General features: G+C 43.2%; 1 protein-coding gene across 5 annotated transcripts in view; it reads right to left on the reverse strand.

Moving 5' to 3' along the window:
• The window catches only part of MBP (myelin basic protein), a 202302-nt gene that overhangs the window by 170585 nt on the left and 16110 nt on the right, over window positions 1-15607 (reverse strand). The gene's annotated exons all lie outside the window — the stretch shown is intronic.

Consider the following 15607-nt stretch of genomic DNA (forward strand, 5'->3'; position numbering starts at 1 on the left):
CATACAATTACAACAAATGCAGAACAGTTTCTTAAAATAAAAGGATAAAACAAACAGAATTCCCTATACGTTACCACACGTCATAAGTTCTTCCCAGAGGGGTCAGTGGCGCAGAAATTCTGATTCTCTATTCTCTAACATGCCAACATTTATACCCAGACCTTCTGTACTGAAACACATAAAACCCACTCATGTCATAAATAAGCTAATTGGGTGACATTTATGACTTATGTAGCCAGGGCTGGTTTCTGGCTACCAGTCTGTCCTTCTCTTGGCAGTAAGCCCTGGTAAGAGCAGGCTAATCCTAATCAGGCTAAACCAATAATGATCCAATAAATAAGTTTTAAGTGACCAAGCAGCATCAGCTTATTTTTCGGCGATCCCACAGCAGCAGTCCACGGTGCTTTTTCCCCTGGCCGGGAGTCTTCTTTACCTGCATTAATCGTTGAGCTGTCGCAAGCTCATCCAGACTTCTTCAAATCAAGCCTCAGTGAGTACTACAGCTTCATACTTTATTTATACATACCGGGATCCAGCTCCAGGGTGTTGCTTATCCAATTAGTTGGGAGTCAGGTTGGTCTTCCTTGACTAACCCATTTATCCTTGGTTAAACCCCCCAATATGAGCTTATATAGGATCATTCACTGGATGGAATATCGTGGATTTGAAATGGTATGGTTAAATACTGATTGTTTTTTTTTTCATTTCCTCTGGAGCTCTACTTTGGGAGGCCTTTTTTCTTCCCTTCCATTCTCCAGGAGCCTATTCTAGTAGCCTTCATAAAACGTCTCGCCTGGGCATGTTGGTCATATTTCATATGCAGGCGTTAATATTAAGTACACAGATGCAACAGTGAAGATAGCGTTTAAGTATTATAGAAACAAAGTTAAGAAGTCTTTTATATATTGAGGCAAACTTTAAATGTCACAAGAACAGGTTCTCTTTTAATTCGTTAAACTGCCATTAGAGATTGATGAAAAGGCTGAGTTGAAAAGAAAACGTGGGCTTATATTGTTTTCAACTAAGGGAATTTAGAATATAAAGTCCTACTTTTTAAGTATGGTGCTCGATTTCAACAAAGGGAATGTACATGTTGTAACACCTGAAATGTTATTTTCCACTCAAGACCCATTGGGAAAAGATCTGATCAATTTAATGCGAAGATTGTAAGTTTAGATTCTGTTTGTTTTTATCATTTGGTTTTAAGAAATGGTCTACATTTATTATAAACTAGATGTTCTTGTAATCTATTTCTGTAACCAAAGCTCTGTATTTTGGTATATTAAAGCTAACCTTTAATAAGTAATACATTGGGCTCTGACTGAACTGTTGTACACTATTAACTGCATAGTTTTTCTTTAAAACAACTAAAGAAATAACTCAACGCTCAACCCCATACCTATGAAGTTGTAGACTAGGGTGCAAAGGGTTAAAGATATATATAACACAACACGTTAACTCTAGGATAACGAAAAGAACCCAAATAGCTGCACTCAGAGTAATCTTAATAGCTAAAATAGCCTGGGATAGCAATTGTCCCACTATGTGAGGTAAAGTCACCCCTACCTAGCGACACACTAAAGTGAGTCAGAGCTCACAAAACCAATAATTCAAAAAAATAAAAAATATTTATTATAACAACAACCATGACGACTTAAAATTACAAAACGAACAAATACTAAAATCCCCTATGGGGTGTTGAATCAAGACCTATCAGGTGCAGCTATATAGTTTTTCTTTAGTAAACAGGGACCCCGTAAACCCTGGCAAATATACAGTAGTTTTGTGTTATTTTTGGTGGTGGTGGCAGCAGGATAAATATATATATATATATATTGTTACAATGTATATATTGTAACAAAGTACGGCTAAATGTAACTCATTCATAAGTACCTTGCAAAGGAGAAAGGTGGGGCAGCGAGTTGCTTGTGTGTATTAACCCTGGTTGCATATATAACTCACATGCGCACAAGTGGCCGTTCGTGACAGATGGTATATTGGGACAGATTGAGGAGAGATATTAATTTGAGGGTCTATGCTTTGGCGGGGAAATCAGCTGGATAGCTGTGTGTATTAACCCTTGTCCCATATACAGGTCACGTGCTCACAGATGTGCCGTACATGACACAAAGTATAACTCAAGGATGGACAAAAATATAAAACACTTAAGAGCAAGCGTTAAGCGTTGTTGGAGGGGGGGGCGAGGGAGGCATTCTGGTTACCCCGCATAGGGTGCCAGAGTGTGGGGTGAGAGGGACACATTTCAAATTGTGGTGCTGTGCGAGACCGGATCTGAAGACTCAGACACACTGCTCTCACTCCCTCCTGCCGGCCGGCCAGCCATACTTCTCACTGCTGCGAGGGAGGAGGAGGAGCTTCTGGCAGCTCTGTGTGAGGCACAAATAGCATGAGAGCAAGGGGGAGAGAAGGAATGCAGTTACAGGTCAAAATCAAAACTGTCTAGCACTTAACCCTTTCCCTCACCCTCTGTGGGATTCTTAACCCCTTCCTCACTGCCTGGGGCTCTTATCCACCCAATTCCTCCTTCTCCCTGTGACTCTTAACCCCATCCCCACCCAGGATGCTTGACCCACCCTTCTCACCTTTTCCCAGTGGGACCGTTAACCACATCCTCACCCGGTACTCGTACACTACCTTCTTTCCCCCTCCCCCCATTTTTAACATTTTATAAATGAAATGCATTTTTTAAATGGAGGGAATATCTAAGGGTGAGTGATGGGATGAGGGTTGGATGGATGCGAGATTTTAGGGTGATGGGAGCAGTGTAGGTGAGAAAAGGTGAAGTGCAGACACGGAAAGGGTTTGGAAATAAAGGGCCCTTTGTTCCAATAAATGTAAAGAAAATGTATTTCTTTTGAACACTATTTAGGTTTACTAGACCATTTTCTGGCCTTTAAAAAAAAAAAAAAAATCAAATATTTATCACGATAAATTTATTGATATCGTTATCGTAGGAATTTTTCTGTTATCACCCAACCCTAACCCTGCCCCCTACCCATCAGTAGGCTCTGTGATGCGCGCGCACACACAAACACACCACGACGCGCACATTGACACACGGTGACATTCACTCCAACCCACCCATCTTTTGGCCACACTATTCACCTGTAGCATGGTACCTCATTCCCCTCCCACTGCAGGGTAACTAGCCTCTATACTAGCCTGCACCAAATTTGAGTAGCTCAGAGCTGACTAACCGCCAGTCACTGCAGCAGCCGGCATCCGCGCTCCCCGTCTTGCTTTGCTCTTGCGTCAGTAAGGTATGATTGACAGCTCTGTTGCCGGTCTCAGCAGTGACAGGTCAAATCAGCACTGCAAGCGCAGAAAAGTTAAGCTGAGATTATAGAGCTCACAACAGCGACCTCTTCCCTGTGAGGCCGCCCATAATGCGCATGAACGCACTAGCGATGCAGAGCGACCGTGCGGCAGATTTTTGTAAATTATTTTGTCTTTTCGCGTGGCAGCCGTGTCACGTGAGCGGTTCAGCCAATAAGGGCGAACCAGCCTGGTGATGCGTCCGCCATGCCTCCCCAATCGCTGGATGCTCAGTTCACCCATCACTCGGGCGAGAGGCACGCGCCACGACATGCGCTCTATCGCGCGCACCCACTATAATCTCTGCCTTAGGTACCAAGGCTACAAGGTGCCTGGGATTTTCTACCCCATAACTTCTAAACTTTTGCCACTATTCAAACAGCGGACAATACAATTCACCTCTAGTTTAGAGGACTCCAACAGTCTTATCACCAAAAGTCATTAGAGAAAGATTCTAAAAAATAAATAAATAAATAAATAAACTTTACAAAAAGAAAAAAAAAAGAAAAATCTGTTCCATTCAACCTTTTACATACTGTATGCCGCTGTCCTTAGTTCACTTGTCATACACGTAACTTCCTTTAAAAAGAAAATGTCAGCTTAAAAGAAAATGTACACATTGTGAATTACTGTCAGGCCTCCACAAACTATAAATATTTCACTGCATTTGTTGATGTTATGTACACTTGTATAAAGAGGGGGAAAAAACAAGCATGATATTCACACTTTTTAATCAACAATACATTTGGGATGTTTTGTTCCTTCAACCCTCAGTGTTACTTGAACTGCGGTTTTCATTTTACACCATCCAAATACGTATTAAATCAGCAAAAGGGACTGAAATAGCAATGAGGTTAGCAATCATAAGATTTTACATTAAGAACCATTCATTGTTCATCGGTGAGCACTTAACGGTACTTTAGTACCATAATTGTTACTTGATCGATCATCATAAAGGGATTGTTTATCCTGTCATCCATAAAACATGAATTTCCTTTCAGTGAAAAAGTTCTGCATCTTAAATTACTGAAAAATGTCAGATTTACTTAAATCCATACAAGGAAGCATAAACAGTTTGTCAAACTACAGGATATAAAAGCCTTCAGCATGCTAGAACATGGATTATATTTGGTAAAAAATGTCAAACATTTCTTTCACCCCACAATTTACAGTCAAGGTGACTGAATGGTTTTCCAGATGGCTTATGGCTGAAAACGTTCCCACAAATTTGGGCGATAATGAGGAAAGTCAAAATCTAATATTTTTTTTAACCAGTCTCTGCTTTTTAACCAGAATTTTTTTAGGATTGACTGTTCCTACATGGACACTGCCACACTAGCTAGAAGTTTACTGTGAAATCGCAAACGGAGGCCCGAAGCCTGTATTTAGTAGTGCAGAAGAGACACATAGGGAAGATATGTAGAAATCTTCTTGTGAGGCTTTCACAAAACCTTGAGAAGTGTTCATCAGCAGCTATTACACTTTAGTGTTGTAGCACATGAATTCCAGGGCCTTCAGCCCATCTTGATGTGCACTGGTCTGTTTATGTTTTAACATAGCATAGATTCAGGGTTTCCCAGGGGTTTACTATCGAAGGAGCAACTTTTTTCCTATCAGAAAATGCGTGGCATTCTGTTACAAGGAAAAATATATCACTATAAATTGAATATAAATAGCGGTTTGTAAAACTAAAATATACATTTTTTAAAAGCATTTATACTTCTACACTATTATAATGTACACTAGAATTGATACTATAATAAAACAATAACAGTTGTATTAACAAATGTCTTACTACAAACTGCAATGAATGCACTTGACGTTTGTATGACCCTGCAATAGTGAAAAGAAGATCCAGGCACTCGGTCTTTGCAAAATGAAGATTTAATCACAGCCAAAAACGTTTCAACTGTACATGCAGTGTCTCTGAAGGTGAGGGCTATGAGACACACACACACCTTCCTTACAATGATGTGCTGCAGCTGGTAAACTGGCGCGAAAGTCGGAACCCACAGTGACGTCACGGGCGCGATGGAGGTCCGCACATGCGCAATACGTCGTACACACCTCTGTACACTTAAACACTGGCATATTTTACAAAAATGACCAAATATTAGGTGATATTTGTCAGGAACCCCCCATGCTAGCATACAGGAGGGGACAGAATCTGTCTGACAAATTGATAAAATCTGATGATAAAAAATATTATCAGAATAAACATTTTTTGAGTCAGCGTAAGCCAGGTAACTATAGATGTTGCAGTTGTTTTATATGTAATAGTCTCTGTATAAGGGATACATTCTGTCATCCTCATACTGGAAGGAATATTGTTATTAAGCAGAGGATCACGTGTAGGTCTACACATGTTGTATACTTTATTAAGTGCCCATGTGGGCTCTTATATGTCGGTAAGACGACAAGGATGCTCAAGCAACGGTTTATTGAGCACAAGAGTGTTATTAAGAAAGGTACTGAGCCCACAGTTCTTGTACAACATTGTGTACTGCACAAACATCCTATATCAGCTATGAGGGTCATGGGAATTGAGATAATACCATTATGTAGAGGTGCTATTGACAGGGATACAGCACTGCTTAGACGTGAGGCATATTGAATACATTTTTTGAGAACGTCTAATTGCGGTGGACTCAACGAACTGCTTAACTTAAAATGTTCTCGACAAGCGATGATTATGTTGTTACAGCGATGGATCTGCGCGTTTGACACCTCCGTTAAGTCTATCACTTCATTGGCAGTTATAATGGAACTTTCATTCATGTATATATATATATGCTTTCTGGGATGACTTATTGTTTTTTAATAGTTGGTCTTATCCTCTAGACACTTCATTTATGTATGTCTGTGTGTTGTTTGTCATTGTTGTCTTGTTAGTCTTATGGGTACTATTTATTGAACTATGTTCACATATTTATTGTTCATTTACACTTATGTAGCTCTTTTTCTGACGCTCCCAAAGAGACTACTGGTCACTGTACACAACCTGTGGCTCCAGGAGATCTGAGCCTCCGCTAGCTGGGAGCCTGGGGTAACACTTATTAGAGCAGCGCCTCCACTTACCCAGGATCCCCGTGATGTGAGATTCCCCTGGGCAAGAAATACAACAACACACATATGAATGCAACCAGTTTTACTGTAATAATGCATGGTAACCTTATCACTCTATATTATAGCAATCAACGCATAACATATAACCTTATACTATAACTCCATATAACCTTAGTGGCTCGGCCACTCTCATCAGGAGTAACGTCTCCATCCTCTCACCGCGTGCCCCACACACCGTGTCCATGTATAGTACTATATTGGTATAGGCTCAGTCCTTTGGCCACTTCGCTAGTGTCCCCAAAGAGTTACGTCTAAGGCGGGATCAGCGCCTGTTGACCGGTGTTGGTGCACTTGATGTAAATAATACCTTCCGGTCACGGCGGTGACCGGCAACAACTTCGCAAAGGGTCAGACGAATCAGCGGCCTGCCTCCTGGGTCTCAGTGTCCAGCCGTCTGGTCCCAAACGACTCACCACAACCGCAACTCTGTGCTTTGTCCCCAATTGGTACTCAGTAAGGGGTGATGCTCGCTACCACTATAGGGCTTCCCTGCAGCACGGCAACCTAAGGTGACTTCAGGGATACTCCTAGGGGCCTGCGGGGAAGAACTGTCCTATGCAGGCGGGTCACTGACCCACTGCACCCACACTACCTCTCCCTTCACCTCCCGGATCCCCTCTCACTAGCTTCTCTGCTTAACCTGCGACAACCCACTGCACTCAGCCAAATACCTGCAGCAACCCACTGCACTCACACTGTGCCTTCTTGCCAGCACGGACAGCTGTGACACTGACAAGACCACACACACACCCCCACACCTACACCTAAGGGCAGGGTCCCTACCTTAGGGGTCGTCCCTCAGTACCAACACACTACCCTAATAGGGGATTGGGGCCTGGGGATCACCTTACATTGTGTAGGAGCCACTTGCCTCCCCCTTCCTGCTCCCAGCTCCAACTGCCGTTGCCCTCAGCCCGAGAAATGCATCAATCCCTGCTCTAGGGAGTCCTGGCCTCTCATTGGCCACTTGCGGACACCTGGGGCCTTTGGACCTAAGCCTCATGGGACTTGTAGTCCCGTGGAGGCCTCTATACCATTGGGGCTGCGTGCGCGCATGTCCTGCGCATGCGCGAGTCCCTAATGGCCACCGCAACTCCCTAGCTGCTCCCACGCGATCACGGCGCATGCGCGTGCATCGGTAATGGCGGCCCCCGCTAGCCGGGTGTGCCGTGAGTCCTCGGAGCGCTCCCTGCTCCGGCCCCCACCTTCTCGTCGGGCCGGCGGGTCCGTCGCTGCCTCCGGCGGCACCCGCGACCACATGGCACGCAAGGAGGGGGGTCTCTGGGATCAAAAAGAGACCGGGGCTACACTTACATATATTTATTTTTGTGGTATATGTCTGCTTTTTATACTCTTATGGGTTTTACACCTTTAATTCTGGGAATTTATGGTGGTACATAGGTTATTAGATGTTTCTTTTGTCTGTTTATACTGCTGGGTTTTTGCCTTTATCTGTTGTGCTGCGTCTTGTCATGAGACTTGGTGTATTTGTTTACATCTTGTCACTATGGCAACATAAGGGGGAGGAACTCGGAGGACTGCAGTGATGCTGGGTGTTTTGACGGTGTGCCGCGTGCATGTGCCGCGCCCATGACATCACTGTGGGGTCTGACTTTCGCACCAGTTTACCAGCTGCAGTACATCATTGTAAGGAAGGTAAGGGGTATGTATGTGTGTGTGTGTGTGTGTGTGTGTGTGTGTGTGTGTGTGTATTTATGTGGTAATCATAGCCCTCACCTTGAGAGACTGCATGTGCAGTTGAAACGTTGGACTTTTTGGCTGTGATTAAATCTTCATTTTGCAAAGACCGAGTGCCAGGATCTTCTTTTCTACTGTGCTTATATATGGGAACATCAGGACATCCCCTGGTCCAGCTAGCACTGGCTATTTACCCTATTCATTCAAGTAATATGTGCGCCAGATATATTTCAACTGATTGACTTACAATAGTGATCCCAAGCACTTTTCTCTCTCTCCGTCCTTACTCCACCAAAATATCCGTGCATAAGCCATTCCCTGTTTTTGCTGCAATTTTCCTGACATTTAGTATTAAATTAGAAATGCTGTGCAGATTCTGGCTATAAAACATGTTTAACAAAACCCCAGCAAGCTCTTTTTGGGAACCCCAAAAAGGACTGCTATTGAGCGTGGCATATGTATGCAACAGACGACAGAGAAGCCCAATGCTACATCTCACATGACAAAAATACACAGTCAAAAACTTGTACTGTATATTGTCTTGAAAAAGGGTCATTTAATTTAACCCTTTGGCCAAAGCATTGTAAGCTTGCGAACTACGACAAGGCAGATCCTGTTCGCAATTCCTAACACTACAAAATATAATACTAATATACCTCTATTAGGATTAAAATTTTCATTTACCTCTATTAGGAGCTGTTTCAGCTGTTGGAGGTTAGTGGCTCCTCCTTCCCAGGTTTTAAGCCCGCCCTTTCCCCCACTTCCCAAGTTAGTAGGTCCTTTCATTCTACTGGATACAGATCCAATGTGGTCTTTCTCCCTCATAATAGAGGTACAGTAAATGAGAATTTTAATCCTAATAGAGGTTTATTAGTATTTTATCTGGTAGTGTTAGGACTTGCGAACAGCGTCGGCCTTGTCGTGGCTCGCAAGCTTACAATGCTTTGGCCAAAGGGTTAAACTAAATGACTCTTTTTCAAGAGAATATACAAGTATTTTACTGTGTATTTTTGTCATGTTGGATGTAGGATTGGGCTTCTCTGTCATCTGTTGTAGAAAACATGTTTGTTAAGATGTGAAAAAATGTTTGTTTTTTTAAACACTAAAATAAATGCAACCTTTTTTTGCGAGAGACTGCTGCTACTTTTGTGAGAGGCTACAGCAGTGTAATTTATAATGAGTATTTGCGATAAAGAAAAAAAAGTTGTACTTAAAAAAGGAATGAGAAAATGGTCAGTCACCAAATCAGAGGTAAATCGCCACAACATCACCAAATATTGCCTGACCAGATTGTCCAACCACCAGGGTCCCTTGAAACCACATCAACCACCACTTAAACCCACTAGCTATCAGGCCTAGTAGGTACCCCTTTGTAACCAACCATGGTCACTGGAAGGACAGCGATAGGACAACTGCCCTAGCCAGGGCCTGCCACTGCCTTCCCCACCATATAAACCCCCACATCCATGCTGTCTTCAGTCCACGAGCAATCTGATATTGCCTACCAGCCAAAGCTGTGACAAACAATATATCCTTCACATCCTACCCAAATAAATTATACCCAAACAGATCCGGACGGGAACTTCCCAGCTTCTGGATCAGTTAAGTGTTACCCTTACCTGTTCCTCTTTTAAACCCCTAAACACCCATCTCCCTACCCTCACTTGCCTTTCATAATTCACTAATCACTCATATCCTCCTAAAGGGCCATCACCTTCCAGTCATGTCACAGTTTTCTTAATTGTTCTGGGGGTCTGGAAATACCGATATATTTGAAATACCTATTTAATATATGCTTTTCCTGGAGATTGATAATGAGTGAAAATTATTTAGAATTAACCCTTTGTTTTGAAACTGCAATTGGGAGATGAGAGATGTATGTAGAAGTCGGTAGGTTAATAAACAATGTGGACAAGGATTGAGCACTGCTACGATATACCCTATTTTGAAGAAAAACAAAATAGAAATCTGTAATATTAACCTGTATGAAAATAAAGTGTTGAGTATTAAAAGTGTTCCATAGTGGGAACTGGTTATCTTGCTGTGGACAATGCTTATGAACACACTGGCATTGAAAACACATTGCAGCACACCCCACAAGCCTACTGAAACGGTAATCTTAGCCTATGCCCTAAACAACTTTTGGATGTACTTACATTAATACAGTACACATGAATTGTACTCTTAAGAAACACCTCTAATAATACTGGTGCAAATACCACTTTCACAAACGACTGGACACATATATACACACGGATGGAAAAACCCCAGGCACCCGATCACATAAAATTTTCCCGCTGGCACCTGTGCTATGTACAGTGATGACTGACCTGTCAATCACCACTGCAACATCGAAGTCGGATCTGCGCGCTGGAACAGGCAGCAGCAGCGATTGACAGGTGAAGTCACTGCCACGCAGCTCAGTGAGGTAGAGCGAGGGGATCAGAGAGCAGGAGGGCTGGGGACGGAGCTAGTCAGAGACGACAGAGCCCTCCTGTACTCTCAACCCTTCCTACCCGTCGCTGCTCTCAATGCATACTGTGGCAGGTGGAGGAGGAGTGTCTGAGATACTGCATACTTATGAGAGAGAGCATGTCAGTGTCACAGATACATAATATCTGAGTGACTTTTCGAGCCAAAAACTAGCTCTTGATGAAGGGCTGTTTTTTGGCTCGAAATATATATATATGACTCAGTGACTAATGACTCAGTGACTCTGTCATAATATATATATATATATATATATTATGACAGAGTCACTGAGTCATTAGGCTGGAATAGTGAATGGAGAGACGCTGCAGCCAGTACACAGAGCGTTAATCTCTTCAGAGAGAGAAAGCACAGCTGAAAACTGATTAAGCAGGGGCTGAACTCATCAGTGAAACAAGTGCTTTAAAAAGAAGGAAGTTGCTCACACAAGGTGAGCTTGTTTTTCCACGTGAGGGTGGAGAGAATTCTCCCGGCTAGGAAGCCGTAGCTGTTGCTCTGGTTCCCCAGTCCTGTGAGGAGCTTTGCTGCTGGGACCAGCTGGGACCCCAACCCAGGATAAAGATTGCTGCGAGGCTGGACACAGCCTGCTCCCCGGAACCGTACTCCTGTTGGAGCTGCAACACAGATAAGACTTTATTATTATACTTATATGTTATCCTTTGTGTAGCATATGTTTTGGGCATAACCAGATTAGTTGGCTGCCCTGTTAGTAAGGGCTCAAGAAGTGTGTTAGTTTCCCTAACGGGACTAGGCTTTCATTTCTAGAAAGTAGTTTCTTAAAGGGACAGTGCACCCGTACTTTATTTTGGTTGTGGCTAATAAACCACTATAGTTTAACGTTTCCCATCGTGTCTAGCGTCTTACTGACCCCGCCGCGAGGCCATCCTGCCACAATATATATATATATATATATATATATATATGTATATATGTAGCCATGTCTAAGATTGGTGTACATATCTCTCTCTCATGCTGGCAGTAAACCTGGTAAGTATGCCGGATTGCCAGCAACAATCAATGAGGTTTGCCCTCACACCCTGGTGAGGTGTCATATGTCCCCAAAGGAAGTGACAACATGCAGTGTGTTCCCACTTAGTGATACAGAGCATGTTTGTTCTCCGGGGGGTGATATAAGACACAGCACTGCCTAAAGTTAGAAGTTCAGTTTCCTGTTGTTGTGCTGCCTCTGTTCAGTGAGAGGCACATGAAGGTCTGAAACAGTGTTGCAGTGTCTCATGCTAGCTGTGAGTCAGTGAGCATACGCAGCAGAGTTAGAGGAGCTGAGAGAGACAAAGGAGCTCAAGAGAGGAGCTTACAGCAGCCAGAGAAGCTGGGGAATCTCTCTGAGAGAAAAGGTGGAAAGCAGCTCTATTAGAGGAGAAGGGACCTTCCTAATGGAGTGCTACAAAGAGATGAGTGGCTGAGCTGTTAGCTGTGAGGGGCAGCTTGCCCATACCATCAATAAAGATGTCTTGTTCGCATATACCTCCACTGTGTGAGTGTGAAGTTACTCAGCAGTGGATGGCACCACCACGAAGGAGTTCCTCACCAGGACCATCTCCCTGCGGAAGCACAGATCCTGATGAGGTGGAGGCGTTGCACTGGATATAGGTAGGACTCGCACACACTACCTCAGCTGCCTGTCTGGATGACATCCCCTAATACCATCAAGTGGGAGACTCAGGAGCCCTGTTGCCTACAGGTGCACCACCCGACACGAACACGTAATGGGGACTGGTTAGACCACACGGGCCAACGTGAGATTGGGTGGGTCAGCCAAGGGGGTCCACCCGTTACACACACACACATATATATATATTATATATAGTGTTCGACAATTATATACATTTACACGCCCGGGGCATGTGGATTTAACCCCCGGGCGAGTAACTATTGGCCCAAGCAGCACACGTGTGTTTTTTAAATTTCCCGCGCTCGTGCTGCTGTTTTTCCCGCGCTCGCGCTGGAGAAAAAAAAAAAAAAGCCGGAAGCGGGTTCATGTTGTTGGGGGAGATTACCCCGCCTCTGGCTCTCTGAGCAACTTTCCCTCCTCAGCGCTTCCACTCCTCCCCCTTCCGGCAGCCAGCCCCTTCCACGCCCGTCTGCCTCAGGCCCCTGCAGGGCCATCTGTCGCCCCCCCCTCCCATCGGGCCATCCGCCCCCCCCCACCCCAATCTCTCGCGGCCTCAGTGACCCCCCTCACCCCAATCTCTCCCGGCCTGCGTGACCCCCCCTCACCCCAATCTCTCCCGGCCTCAGTGACCCCCCTCACCCCAATCTCTCCCGGGCTCTGTGACCCCCCCCTCACCCCAATCTCTCCCGGCCCCTGTGACCCCCCCTCACCCCAATCTCTCCCGGCCTCCATGATCCCCCCTCGCCCCAATCTCTCCCGGCCTCCGTGACCCCCCCCCCCGACACCCCAATCTCCCCCCCGATACCTGTGACCCCCCCCCCCGACACCCGTGACACCCCCGACACCCCAAATCTCCCCACTCACTCCCGATCTCAAAAAAAAAAAAACAACAGATATGTACTGTAGATAAGGTAGGGTGTTAAGTGTTTGAAGCCAGGGGACAGTGACAGTACATATCTGTTTTTTTTTTTTCCTCTCTCAACACTGTTTTAGCCATTGAACCCTTGTATATCAGTCCCCGAGTGATTCAGGGGACTGCTTTTACCACTTACATATAGTGTGAGCAACATACTTTTTTGTGTGTTTGAGAGATATATAGATATAGATATAGATATATATAGACATAGATAGATATATATATATATACACACACACACACATATATACACACACACACACACACACACACACACACACACACAAACACACACACACACACACTGTATATATAAAAAAAAGAAAAGAAAAAAAGCGCTGATTCCTAGTGCATTACTGTGCAATAAAATATTTAATTTCCCAAAAAGGCTCAAACATAGATAGGTAAAAAGCATGTTATGAGATAATATGTATTATCTCATAACATGCTTTTTACCTATGTTTGTGAGTTCATTTTATGAGCCTTTTTGGGAAATTAAATATTTTATTGCACAGTAATGCACTAGGAATCGGCGCTTTTTTTCTTTTCTTTTTTTCTATGCAGGTGGTGAGGGAGGTCATTGCACCCTCGTTGAAGAAGCTGCCTGTTTCCTGATAGTGCTTTATTTTTATTTCCCCTTCATTGGACATTGCTTTTGGACTCAAATGGACAGCTTGTATTGTGCACCTATAGGAGGTTCCACAGCACCGTATATGTTTATTTTTAATATATATTTTTTAATTTAATATGGTTAGACATCTATTTGTTATGTTTTATTAATGTATATTGGTTAATATATTTACGTAATCAATACTTACAATTTCAAATATATTCATTCCACCTCATTCTCTGACATCTCCACACAGGCGCAGATCTATATTGTATATAAATATATATATTGTATATAAATATATATATTGTATATAAATATATGTATATATATATATATATATATATATATTCACACATATATATCTTTTGAATAAAATAGTCTTTTAGTTTAACCCTTTGGCCAAAGTGTTGTCAGCCCTTGAGCCCCTCCAAGGCAGACCACGTCTCAAGGGTCCCAACACTAAAATAGATTCTTAATAACCTGTATATTACCAGGAAGAATGATTTATAATAAATCTGTCAAAATTAGTTGCATAGTTCTAAGTCTGATTGAAGCTCTTATTAACCGGTATAATACCAGGAAAAGCACTCTGTATTAGATTTGTCGCAATCATCCTGGATGCAAGTTCCCATGGGTGTGGAAGGTGCAAAGGAATGAGCTTTAACCATTTAGAAGTGAAAGATTTCTTTTAATGTCACATCCTCTTCAAAAGAAATATTTCCCAAACCTCCCATTCTTGTGTTCCGCCAACCACCAAACCTCAAACAAAAATTAGTCAACAGAAAACTTCATAACGAACTTAAAGACACTGATAATGGCACAAAACCGTGAAACTACACACGTTGCAAACTCTACAAACATATATGCCAAGATCCCACAGTCAGTCACAACCATGGAACAATCAATGTTAAAGGATCATACAGCTGCACATCCAGGTATATGATTCAATGATATGTATATGATTCAATGCAACAAATGTGACCAAGGTTGCTACATTGGGGAAACCAGCCAAAAACTACAAGGCAGAATGAATATGCACAGACACGCTATACTCCACCACGAAGAAGGAAGATACTGCTCACCAGTGGGACATCATTTCTCACAATCGGATCATTCCATAAATGATTTAAAAATCAAAATCCTCAATGGAATGTTTAAAAGCACCCAAGAACGGAAAACATTTGAGCTCAGAATGAGAAGACTCTTTGACACCAAAACAAGATGTACTGCCCCCTCCCATCCCTAATTCTAACCTTCCTTATCTCTGTTTTAACACCCCTCCAGTGCCTCTCTGTCCCTGTCTGAGTCACAGAAACCTTTGTATATCCGTATTGCTTGACCTGAGGAAGAGAGGAAAACTCTCGAAAGCTTGTCCTATGACATAAATTGTTAGTCCAAATAAAAAAGGTATCACCTAATACTGAAGAACTCATTTATTCTGCAATATATATATTGCAATATGCAATATATATTCAGACAACATACAAGGAGGGTGGTACACACACACATTGCACCCTCCTTGTCTGTTATCTGAACCTCTCTCAAGCATAAAAGGTATCAGTGAAGGTTGAGTAGGTAACGTCTTGAGGTTTATTCAATGTACAGGGTACCTGTCTTTAGCTGATAGGGCATTGGCCCTTTAACTAAAAAAAAACAAACAAACAAAAAAAAAAGACATAAAAGCCTTCATGCGCCCCAATATCTCCTCTCCCCACCGGCTCGCGCCCCCCAAACCCCTCCCCGGCGTCAAATGACGTTGCAGGGTTGTGTGACATCACATGATGCCGGTTGCCAT

This window comes from Ascaphus truei, chromosome 2 (assembly GCF_040206685.1).
Source record: "Ascaphus truei isolate aAscTru1 chromosome 2, aAscTru1.hap1, whole genome shotgun sequence".
Lineage (NCBI taxonomy): Eukaryota > Metazoa > Chordata > Amphibia > Anura > Ascaphidae > Ascaphus > Ascaphus truei.